We start from the raw sequence: 12,508 nt of genomic DNA on the forward strand, positions 1-12,508 counted from the left end.
CCACCATTAGCTACATCAAGCTCACTACTTGTACCACGGGACCAGTCACCAGGATGAAGTGACTTTATGTAAATAAAGTCTATTGATTTGAAGCAGGAGAGTGAAGAGGCTATGAACACCTCAGGTTGGTCCCTGGGCCCAGAGAGCTCGTGTCCTGTCCACTGCTTCGTGGCTTTGATTGTAAGATTTCACTTTATCAATTCATAACCGACAAACAAATAGCTCCTCATGATCAACATAGTGACGGATGTGTGTTCTCTGCACCTGCTGGTTGTGGCTGCTCCTCACGTCTGCATGTATCACACGATGCTCGTGGTCAGTGTTGCTGCCTGTGTTCTGTGTCTTTGCGTCGTCTGCATGTTTAATGAAGAATCTGAATCACAGAAGTGAACTGGTGCAGGTGCTCGGCTTCTGCGTTCACATCGTCGTTGCTGAGAGTGTTTTGTCGCAATCGCGTGGTGTTGAACCCTGTATGAGAGAATTTATCACATGATCCTTCAGGTTGTGATCAGAGGCTGAGGCCTGTCAGTGTAAATCCTGTATCAGCTACAGGTGTTTCCAGTCAGAACCTTTGCACACGAGTGTCCAGGCGAGGTCGAATTGTCAAATTGGCTTAGGAAGTTTCCTAAATCTTGACGTGACCCGGAAGTATTTGATCGGCAGCCATGATAAGAGCTGTTCGGATTCTCTAAATGTATAGGAAAGGAGCTTCAATGCTTCCTTCACTATCTCCTTTAGCCTAGGGTACACTGGAGCTTCTTTTGTGAGATCAAGGCGATATAGACGCCCCACAATTCATTGCGGCAGCGATATTTAACGAGACGCGCCATGCACGAACGTAAACGATTCAATCCAAAACATAAGTATAAGAAGATGAAGCAGAGTATGTATATGACACAAAAGAGATGCAGGTCATCATGTTAGTTACTGTTACATATGAATCATTCTGATGTCATACGGTGGTAATACACACATATGACACAAAAGAGACGTACGTCATCATGTTAGTTACTGTTACATATGAAACCATCTGATGTCACACGGTGGTAATACACACTGAATAAAGCTGGATGGAGCTGCTGCATTTTTTGTAGTTCATCTTTGGAAATGAGTAGTTTCACCACGACAGACGCACGTCAATAACATCCGCCGTCTTATAATGACGTAGTAAAGTGAAAGTGGAGTCGGATCCCTGAGCACCGCTGTCGGCTTTCCTAATTCAAATCAGTTCTCCTTTACACTTTTCCTCGACTTCATGCCTTTTTTCCACTGAGGTCAAGGGAAATATTTGAGATTACTTTTAGCAATGAAAAGTGCTCTATAAATGAAATTTATTATTATTATTATTAGTAGATAGGAAAAGAGGATAAAAAGGACAATCCGATTCCACCCTCTGTGTTCTTAATACAGGCCTGTGTGACACCAGTCCTCGTCGGAGTAATAACTCGGATAAGCGTTATTGTTTGCTGATATGACTTGATAAGGACGTCTACCATTCCGCTGGTTAGTGAAGCAGACCGAGAAGGCGGCGTTGCCATCTAGTGGCCTTTTGCTTTCACTGTTTTTTGCCATAAAACTCATGTATAAGCAAATCGCCAGGTGGTGTCAGCATGCTCAGGGGAAAAGATGTGTGTGTGTGTGTGTGTGCGCGCCATACTCTTGTAAAACAGTGTTATAGAAACCGAGCGTGCCAAACATCAGAGCTCATTTAACAGTGACAATAATTAGCAAGAATTACAACAATATGATCTCTCTCACAGCTGAGTTGGCGCTCAGATCCGTGTCCAAGCCTTAAACAAAAGCAGTATTCACCTCCTCCTCCTTTTTTTTGTTACCCCGGACTAAGGTCAGGCGTTATTAGACTCAGCCCTGTCAAGTAAGCGCTCCTGTAAGTGCTCTCAGATGCTAATAAAGTTGGACTGAAATGGGAGGCAGCTACTGCAGGAGACAATCTTTGCAGAATATTCCGGGCTTGAGTTGTGCTTTTGGACATGACTACTGCAATATTTATCAAGTAGTATATCTATCGACTCCCATTGGACTTTTCTGGCTGTTAAATACAGCTACTGTACTTTTACCCATGCACTGAAGTCTGGAAACTTTTCCTGAGATTTTCTGGAGGGGCTGTACGTTAGAACGCAAATGTCCTCAAATGTGGCTATGCAGATTTTTTGAAATGTTACTGCCAGCCCCCTAGTCAAATTTGCATAAAAAATGTCACGTTGAGACCATGTGAGAGGATGGTAGGAAAATGTCCGGAAGAGTCACAGCAAGAGAATGGGGGTGTTGATGACTGCAAACTAAAATACTGCGTTTTTTCTGGTCTCAAAAACAAAATCTTATTTTATGGACCCCTCCCTAATCTCTACCTCACTTAACTCTGACCTTCGCTATTTTGCTAGACTTCTTTCCGATCCACCCCGCCACTACTGTACCTGTTATACTACTTGTTCATCACATGAAGCTTTAACTGTTTACACTTGGGTTTTTTTGCAAGACTCTCTTTAAATGCTCATGTATGTAGTGTTTCCCTCTTTGACAAATTGGGCTACTTTTTATCAGTCATATCATTGTGGTTTGTCCGTCTGATCAGCACGATCAACTGGAGCAGTGACACCAGGCTTGTGGAGGCAAAATTTGCTAATTTTGTGTCAATCAATCGTCAATCAACCGTGACAGACAGGTCAATGTGTTAGAGAGAGAGAGAGAGAGAGAGAGAGAGAGAGAGAGAGAGAGAGAGAGAGAGAGAGAGAGAGAGAGAGAGAGAGAGAGAGAGAGAGAGAGAGAGAGAGAGAGAGAGAGAGAGAGAGAGAGAGAGAGAGAGAGAGAGAGAGAGAGAGAGAGAGAGAGAGAGAGCAAAGAGCGCTGCACACAGCTTTACGATGAAGCATCGGAAGCAGCGATGCTAAACACCCGGTAAAGATAATTTATGTTATTTTGATAAGAAGCAAAGAAGATAAGAACATTGTTGGGATCAATATGAAACCATGGTGGGCTGCAGCACTCGAGGAAATTAATGATAAACACTGCTGTGGACTTACACATTAACTAATTTTCTTGTTCCTTTTAGTGAGTTGATATAATGTAGACATGAGGCAATGTCAAGTTGCTGAGTAGTTGCTCTTGGCTTGGGTGAGAGTAGGATTCAATGGCATTACACCCAGCGAAGGCCCGCAAGATTTAACCTTGATACTGGGTTCCCAAGGGAACGCTTGTGGTACATTTCACCTCTGCACTGTGAGGATGTTCACACTGGCATCAGATGAGTAGTGTCGAAATTGTGACTCATTTTACGATGCTCTTGTCTTAACTTAAAGGGACCAAAATATAAAAAATTTGGACATATAGTCATCTTATAGCAACATACTATGTTTTGCGTCATACTAGAGTCATGTAGTAATGGACCCTGTGCACACATTGTGTTCTTGTCAAACCAACATGAACAGTATGTGTAGGAACTCTAGCGACTCCCAGTGGTAAGATTAAATAATACACATTTTAAACAGGACTGGGATTGTTCTATTCATGTTTTTTTTTAAACAACCAAACTCATGCCATGAGAATATTCAAAAAAAGACTACAATTACTTTTAATAATCCAATAGATAATTCTACTCATATGGGCTTAAAAAAGTGAATTCAACAACAAATATATATTTTTTAAAACACGAGTCAGATGGCTGCAGTGTGAATAGATCATAGATCATACAGTAGAGTAACCATTTGAAGAATAATTGAAAAGGGCAAGATCATTCATCCTATCTATTTTCATTTATACAATTAATTATATAATGTAATAAATTTGTGTGTGGAGTTGTGAAATCCCACCAATGTCAGACCCATGGACATGTCAGGGTCAGACAGTGTGTCCCCTAGTAGGAGACTGTGTGTGTGTGTGTGTGTGTGTGTGTGTGTGTGTGTGTGTGTGTGTGTGTGTGTGTGTGTGTGTGTGTGTGTGTGTGTGTGTGTGTGTGTGTGTGTGTGTGTGTGTGTGTGTGTGTGTGTGTGTGTGTGTGTGTGTGTGTGTGTGTGTGTGTGTGTGTGTGTGTGTGTGTGCGCGCGTGTGAGTGAGAGAGAGAGAGTGAAGACCAGTTTGACTTTTAGACCTTACAGAGAGAGGACACTTTGGAAAAGTGAATTTAGCTCCATGTCGTGTGTCATAAGCAGCAGGAAGTCAGTCCCAGAGGCGCGTGCAGAAAAGGCCAGAAAGTGGAAGGAGCTGACAGAAGAATCCCCTAGAAGGCTTCTTCAGAGTCATTAGGGTCATTTAGCTCATCAACCAGCTCCTCCTCCTAATAACAAAAATTATAATAAGGCAAAAAAGAGATAGGTACAATGTTGTGGGTTCTTCTATTTTACAGTATTTACATTTTATTTGAATGGTTACTTCGACATCCGTATACATTTCAGTTACAGTTTTTGCGATATTTAATCTATTTGACCGCCATGATTACTATTCAGATTAAGATTTTACATTTTGATTTTTAATTTTACTAGTTGCAGAGATTTTCGTCTCAGTGGAGCAACACTTTTACTTAAGTAAAGAATCTCAACACTTCATCCACCACTGCAATAAACATGGGACGGTACCTGTAGCTGCTGTTTCAATGCATTTACACTAAATGTCCAAATGCCTTTGTTCATGAAACCATATCATATTCATCACTTACAGTATTGTGTTCATGTAGACACCTTCACTGTCCTCCTGCTGTGAATCTAACTCTCCACATGGTGGCAGTGTTTGATAGCAAACGCCCCTCCTTGAATACCTTGTAGATTCACCTAATCATTTTAAATCAATACAAAACGCAATGATAGATGTAATATGTTCTACTTAATATACTTTCTACTTTTTAAAAATAATTACACTATCTGGCACAGGATTGTAAGGCATGTGCCAGATAGGCATGTGCCAGATTGTCAAAAAGACAATTCAACATCAGCGATCTGCTCATTTTCCCAGTTTGCTGCATATATGGCCAGAAAAGTCAAAATCAAAGGACAAATGTGAGGTCACACATGAAACACAATCCACAAGTGTACAACTTTACCCCAATGATCAGATTTTTCCAAAACAGACGCACAGAGAAATTAAAATATTTGACAATGATATGGATTTAAAATTATTATACACTAGAGTTTGCGTGAAGTCACCTATGTGGGAAAAGGACAGAGAGCTGAGAGAAACGACGATGAGCGAGGTCACCTCATCTGTTTTATGTGCTTCTCCAGTCCCCTTCACCACTCCTCCTTTCATCTCGGTCAGCCCCCCAGGGGAGAACACTGGCCCTCTCTCTCTCTCTCTCTCTCTCTCTGTGTGTGTGTGTGTGTGTGTGTGTGTGTGTGTGTGTGTGTGTGTGTGTGTGTGTGTGTGTGTGTGTGTGTGTGTGTGTGTGTGTGTGTGTGTGTGTGTGTGTGTGTGTGTGTGTGTGTTGGGGAAAGCGGGGGGTCTTGGGGTCTTGCTACAGGATCCCCATTTCTTGAAAGGGGGAGATGACAAGGTTAGATAATGGTGAAAAGGACTAACAGGGTGTGTAGAACGTGTGTGTGTTTGGGGTGGGGGGGGCTTGTTGCCTTCTAAACCTCTTAAAAGACCTGTGATATTCTACCTGCTTGCCCCCCTCCCACACACACACACACACACACACACACACACACACACACACACACACACACACACACACACACACACACACACACACACACACACGTAGTGGCTACACTGCTCTCTTTCCTGAATTAAGCTTTTATTAGGTTTTATTGTGTCTGCCTCCCTTTATGATCACGGTGTGTCACTGAATCAGTCTGGTATCAACACAAAGGTTTTACCGTATCATCTAAGTTGACTATGTTACCACAGTGTTATTAATATGCGTGGTAACATAACAACCATCAGTGTCAACACTACTCAGTTGATGACATTTTGTGAAAGAAGGCCTCAAAGAGTTGTACATTGAACATGTTTAAAATATTGTGGAAAAAAAGGAACATGACAAAAGACTTATTGTGATGTCATCATTTTACACGGGTACAGACCATGAGCCATACAGTACTCTTTGAAGATGCATATGGATGTGAAGTGGAGTGGTGGACACTTTGTTGTCGCTGGTAATCGGACACTGATGTTACGACTGACAACAGCAAATAGAAATAGAGAAATAAGAAGTTTGTAATGTTTTCATCCGCAACTGGATGATTGGCTCACATGGCTCTTGGCAAAATCTGATTGGTTGAAGTGAAAATATTTTGATGGACCATCGTCTGAGGTAGAAGTATAGGGCATATACAGTATGTGTGTTTAAAATGTGTGTGTGCGTGTGTGTGTTTGTGTGTATGTATGTAATATAGCAGCTGGTATAGCTCAGTGGGTAAAAATGCAGAATTTGGTAGATTGGGGTTGTTGTTGTTGTTGTTGTGGTTGTTGTGATGATTTTACTGCTCTGGCCGGGCCGTGAGGCCGGGTCCTCGGGTATGGGAGTCCGACGCACTAAACACTAGGCCAAAACCGCGGAGTTGCAGCACCACCCGCCAGCATGTCTCTTAAGGTGTCGACGAGTGATGTTTACAAACGGCGCTTGCAGTGTTGTGTTGTACGGTCCGCACCATTGAGATTGATATCATAACCAAGCTGGATAACTGGAACCTGTCTACTCATGTAGACTTCAGATAGTTCCCGGAAGTTCTTGGCACGCAATTAGAATCCATTATTCAGAGCGACAGAACTGCGACTTTTGGTAATTAGTAGCCAATAAATGTATCGGTTTACAATATAGCAGACCGATATGCCTATGTAGTTACTCTATTTAATTAGTCAATATGTTATTTTAAAGTAAAATTATTATTTTTTTTAAATACTTTAATGCGCATGTTGATTTGATTCAGATAATGATAATATGCTGATAATATGTAATCTGATTATTTAAGCGTCTTGATCCATTCTGCTGCTTCTCTAATGCGCTGCTGCCCATCTCCGGGAACTATTGAGAGGCTCCATAATCCGCCATTGCTGGGGAAAAAAATGGTCCATTGGATTAAACGTTGTGGCGACTCATTAGACGGCTCTGCTGTCAACATAAGACTATCCTGCACTATATTGAACTGTTTATGTTTGACGTCCATCGTGAAAGGGAAAAAACAATTCCTGTATCGCGCATGTATCGCATATTTTCCTGTCATTTCTCTCGCATATTTTTTTGAAAAAAGGGGTTTGGAGACATTTCTCCTGGTGAAGGATCGTGTAGTGTGTGACCCCCCCCGTCGCAGATGAGTCATGCAGTGTGAACAGCACAAGGACTGAAAGCCTGCAATTACAAGACAGCACGTCGTGTAGTGTGAACGGTACAGAGATCTGACAACACGTGTAGTGTGTCCAAGGGATTAGGATCCCAGGCCTCTGGTAGAGGACCCGAGCGTGAAGGAGGAAACACGTATACATACGTATATACACACATTAAAAACACATTAACTTGAGATTACTTCTGAAAACACATTGCAACGCTTCCTATGGACAACAACTGTAAATGATTATCTTTCCTGTCATTATTGGCATGATTATAATGACAGTCACACTGCTCAAAGCTTACGGTCGACCTGGTGTGTGTGCTGATTAAAACAAGCGGAGTGAGGCCTTACCTTTGTTCACATGGTCGATCCTGAGTTAGTATCCACATGTTAATCCAAACTCTGTGTTGTGAGGAGAAGACAGACTGTGGACATAATGGGTGTGGTGGCGGATAAGAACATTATATTGGCCAATCGGACTCCAAGCCACTCTGAAGCTTCATTATGGACTATATGAAAAAACTCGTCTCACAACCTGAAAAGGGATTTGTCTATTTGTAATGAAGAGGACACCAAGATGTCCAAAATGCTGAATGAACACTGATCCACAATCAATGTAAACAGTTGTCATTTTAAAGTTGACCCAAAGGATTACAGTGTACACATTAGGTAACAGCAGGCCTGTATGTAGACGCCACCATGCTGTAGCAGTATTTGAATATTCTGGGCAGCCGTTGCTGAAGGATGGAGGCAGTGCGTCTCATTCACAAGATGATGGTAAAAGTGGAAACTAAATCTAAAACCCCCTACACTTGTGTTGTTTGTTTGTCATTGTGTGACACTGCACAGCTATTCTATAAAAAAAAGGCTGAGTACAACACAATAAAAAAAAAAGACATAGTCAAATTTGTATTCGTATTACTGAGATTACAATTCAGTGGAAAGGTAAACATTCTTAAGAAACGAAAAGTGCTCTTGCACTGTTTAACCATCTGTTTATAAAATACTCTCAAACTATCAAATCAGCATGAGTCAACATTAGGTGCTGCTCATGACAGTGACATACCTGCAAAGAGTATTAATCTTTTAGTAACCGAATACATAATTATACACTCTCTTAGTAAATGTCTCAAAATCAAATAGGATAATAATTATTATTATTATGATATTATTATTAGGACTGAATGGAGAGAAGAATGGAGAACTGCTGTCCTTAAACACTTGAACAAAGTCGTTCAACAGTCGGATCTTTGACGTGATATTTATCCTTGTGGAGAAGAAGGATGTTGCAGACCAGGATATCCTTCAGTTTTCAGTTGGTGTATGGGATATGAATCATTGATGTTCATATTACAGAACATTACCTGAACACTCCGCAGTTTACACAGTCTCCCGCGGAGCCCCTTCCCCAGCTCCCCTGAGGATTATCCCTGCGTGATCAGATGGTAACACTCACTGTGTAGGTGACAGAGGCTGACTCGTGTCCCAAACCCGTGAGTAAGATGTCAGTTTGTCAAAGGGGAAGAGTCTAGCTTGGTTGTTATTGTTGTTGAGGTTTTTACAAGCAACTGGGTAAACTTCATGCTCTTACTCCGGGCAAACAGTGAGACAATGCCGGGTTAGTGGAAGATTAACGCAGAGGGGGATTATGGTCCTGCTGTTTTTACATTTGCACATATGCATGTGAGCACACACCCACCTGACACACAAGAGGTCCACTGACTGCGGAAGGGGAATCGTAGCATCCTTCACAGTGGGTTGTTAGAGATACTTGGACAGCTATTGTGGACATTTCTGAGTGTCTTACTTTCAAGGTTCTGTGTGGGTGTTTTCTACTGTATGGCAGCGGCTGACTGATATTTGAAGGGCCTTCGAGGAGAAGCACTGTAAACTTTCATAGTGCGCCGCTGACTGGAGCAGGTCGTCACATTGTATGGCTTAAAAATGTTGGTAAAAGTCTTTAAATATATATTTATTTTGGATAAGATAAGATAGAACTTTATTCATCCCATGCCGGGGAAATGTACTCATTACAGCAGCAGAGTATCACATAAATAGCATAAATATAAAATAAAAAATACAGGAAAAGCTATATACAGAGTGCAAGTATTGCCTTGTGAAAGAAGGCTAAAGTGTGCAGTGGGTTGAAGTAAAAAGAAAAAGAAAGTAGAATAAATATACATATATATTAGGGCTGCAACTAACGATTATTTTCATTATCGATTCATCTGTCGATTATTTTCTCAATTAAAAGATGAGTTGTTTGGTCCATAAAATGTTTCCAAAACTTTTGTTTTTTCCACACACCAAATATATTCAGTTTACTCTACCAGAGGAGCAAAGAAACTGGAAAATATTCACATTTAAAGGCTGAAAATATATTTTTTTTAAATAAAAAATACTTGACCGATTAATCGATGGTCAAAATAGTTGCCGATTATTTTAGTAATCGATTACTAATTGATTAAATGTTGCAGCTCTATATAGCACAGGATGACATAAATTGCATAGGAATCATTTGCATAATGACCACACACACACACACACACACACACACACACACACACATCCTTTCATAGGTGATATAGTACGTCCACAATTAAGTGTTTGTGCAGGAGAACTGTTGTTTGCACACTGTGATGGAGCGTGAACTCAGGGTAACCAACCGTTTTTTTTGCTCATAGTCATTGTTAAAGTGTTCGGAGCGACTACAGGAGCTATCTTAATTTTGTATGTGTACGTAATTTTATCACATTTTTGGAACGATAACAGCTGTGTGTTGGAGATGTATTGGTTTCTTTTGAGTATAGAGATGTGTGTGTGTGTGTGTGTGTGTGTGTTGGGGGATGGCGGTGGGGGTGGGTGAGATCAGATGAGGGATGAATGAAAAGGCCAGAGGAGAGCCGTCTGTCTATGTGGGTTTGAGTAGCTGAATAGATGAGAGCCAGTGTTGCCTCAGGCTCTACCTGACAAGCTGCCTCTGACTGCACATCACTCACCTGTTCAAATACATATATGAACCGGGGGGGGGGGGGGGGGGGGGGCTGAGGGCTGCGGTCTGCTGTTCAAAGTTACAGATCACTACAGATTGTTGGGGTTATTTAACTTTTCTCCACGCAGTCATTTGAATGCTTGCACTCTCTTCATGAGACCTGGATTTCCCAGCGTTTCTTTTGTTGTTTTTTCACTCAGTGAAATCCTTATTATCCAGTTTCTGTAGCTACAGTACAACCGTGATTGGAACGCATTTTGTTAAGCTGCGTTAAGTTGATACACATGGAGATGAAATGAAAATTGTTTGCTTCTTTGCCAACATTACTCTTCTTGTTTGTGGTTATAGTATGCTGTTACCATCTGTTGCACACTCTAAAACTATATTTTAGAACAGCATCATTGACATTTCTAATGACAAACTAGAAATTTCATCCAAACCGGAACACATTTTCCAATTTTTTTTTATCTCACAAACACGGCGTGAACACACCAAAACATCACCTCAAACCTAATCCTCTTCCTCCTCTCACTCTTGCACTTTTCTCCTCCTCTCTTATCCATCTTCCCTCCGCTCTCTCCCCGTCGCCTTGTCGAGGCAGAGGGATTTTGATGTTGCCCCAGACAATGGGCAATTTGGTGATTTCCTGTGCGCCAGTGTCATATGAGTTTGTCCCGAGGCAGCGCTGTTCGGGGGCCTTTGTCTGGCTGGCCTGAGCCGTGGAAGTCAGACTTCCCTCTTTCTCTCCTTCCCTTTTCATGTGGCCTGTGTGAATGAGCCGAGTCCATGGCCATTGTGGCGTGATTTACTGATTTATCCGCGGGATCCAATGACATTTTGACGTGCAGTGTTAGCTGCGTATTCGATACTGGCAGCCAGCTCTTTCACGAGGATAGTTTCTCTACATAGAAAAGACTTGTGGATTGTGGGAAACAATAGCTTTTGTAGCGTCGGATAATAGATACGGTTATAGAAAAAGGTATTCATGTTGCTGTGGCGATTAGATGGTTTTAATGTTTAAGTCACATTAGAAATGATGATGATCCTTTCTTTGACTTCCTTGTCGCTGTTTTTTTTTTTTTTTTTACCTCATCAAAGTTCAACTTAAATGAGCTGTCAGTCAAAGTCGATCATATCACCTTCAAAAGCATTTAATAATTCATGCAATGTAATTTGCCCACTGTGAGTCACTTTGAGACAGGTGCCTGCATAGAAAACTGACAGGAGCTAAGTAGAAGTGAGGTGGTGTAAATAACTGTCGTAAATGTGTTTAACTGTGCGAGTGACGTGTTGATGTTGACATCGATGTTCGGAATGATCTTAATAAGGAAATGTCATGCAGGGATTCTCTCTGCCCCAGCATGCTCCTGTCCCGAGGACATGCAATGCGCACCAGTATTTTATGAATGTGAGAACTCTCACCCGTTTTAGATGGAATCAGTAGAGGTGGTGTGATTGCGTGCAAAGGAGAAAAGCAAATGAGGCCAGAAAGTGCAGCTTCATTATGAATGCGGAAACTTCAAGTGAAGAGTTTTGCTCTTGAGGGGATGCGTAGAGTTTTTGCTTGCAGGGATGCTGGCAAAGAAGACTGGAAACCTGTAGAGTATGAGTTATACTGGTAACAACCAGAGGTTACTGGCAGTCTAAATAAATACTGTACACAAGGCGTGTAAGTCTCTTGGCTTTTGATTATTTGGCCAGTCATTCCTTCTGACAAGGAACCAACATGTGAACTAGCTCCTGGTTTCCTGATTTCCTGGAAAAGGTAGTGTCATAGATAAGGGCAACCCTGATTGACAGGTTCCACTGACCTGTCCATCCTCACCGCAGTTCTTTGTGACAGAAAGTCAAACAAAGGAGAAAAGACGGTTCTTACTTACCGGATGTGTCACCACATTGTTGTTGGTGCGTATTAAAGCACAGCATGTGCTTTGGTTTATTTACTGTATCTGTGTGCCCAACAAACAGTTATAATAAAAACCAAAAGTGCATGTGTCTTTCAATCAGGAACTGAACTAAAAAAAAACAAATATACTTCTTTTTTTGGAATCGTGCTAAGGCATATTGCTTGAACATTTCCTGTTTGTATAGCTCTGTCTGTCACCTCCTGTGACCTGCAACGAAGACAGACCTGCTGGCTTTGATCACACACTTGTTCTTTCACAGAGTGCAACACACACACACACACACACACACACACACACATGCTGTGTGCGTGCAATTGGATCCTCTTATA

At 41.6% G+C, this 12,508-nt stretch overlaps 1 long non-coding RNA gene across 2 annotated transcripts in view; it reads left to right on the forward strand.

Annotated features, from left to right (window-relative positions):
- LOC124850030 overlaps positions 1–12,508 on the forward strand; it is a 67,389-nt gene that overhangs the window by 461 nt on the left and 54,420 nt on the right. The window lies entirely within an intron of this gene.

Source organism: Scophthalmus maximus, chromosome 5 (genome assembly GCF_022379125.1).
Source record: "Scophthalmus maximus strain ysfricsl-2021 chromosome 5, ASM2237912v1, whole genome shotgun sequence".
Taxonomy (NCBI): Eukaryota; Metazoa; Chordata; class Actinopteri; order Pleuronectiformes; family Scophthalmidae; genus Scophthalmus; species Scophthalmus maximus.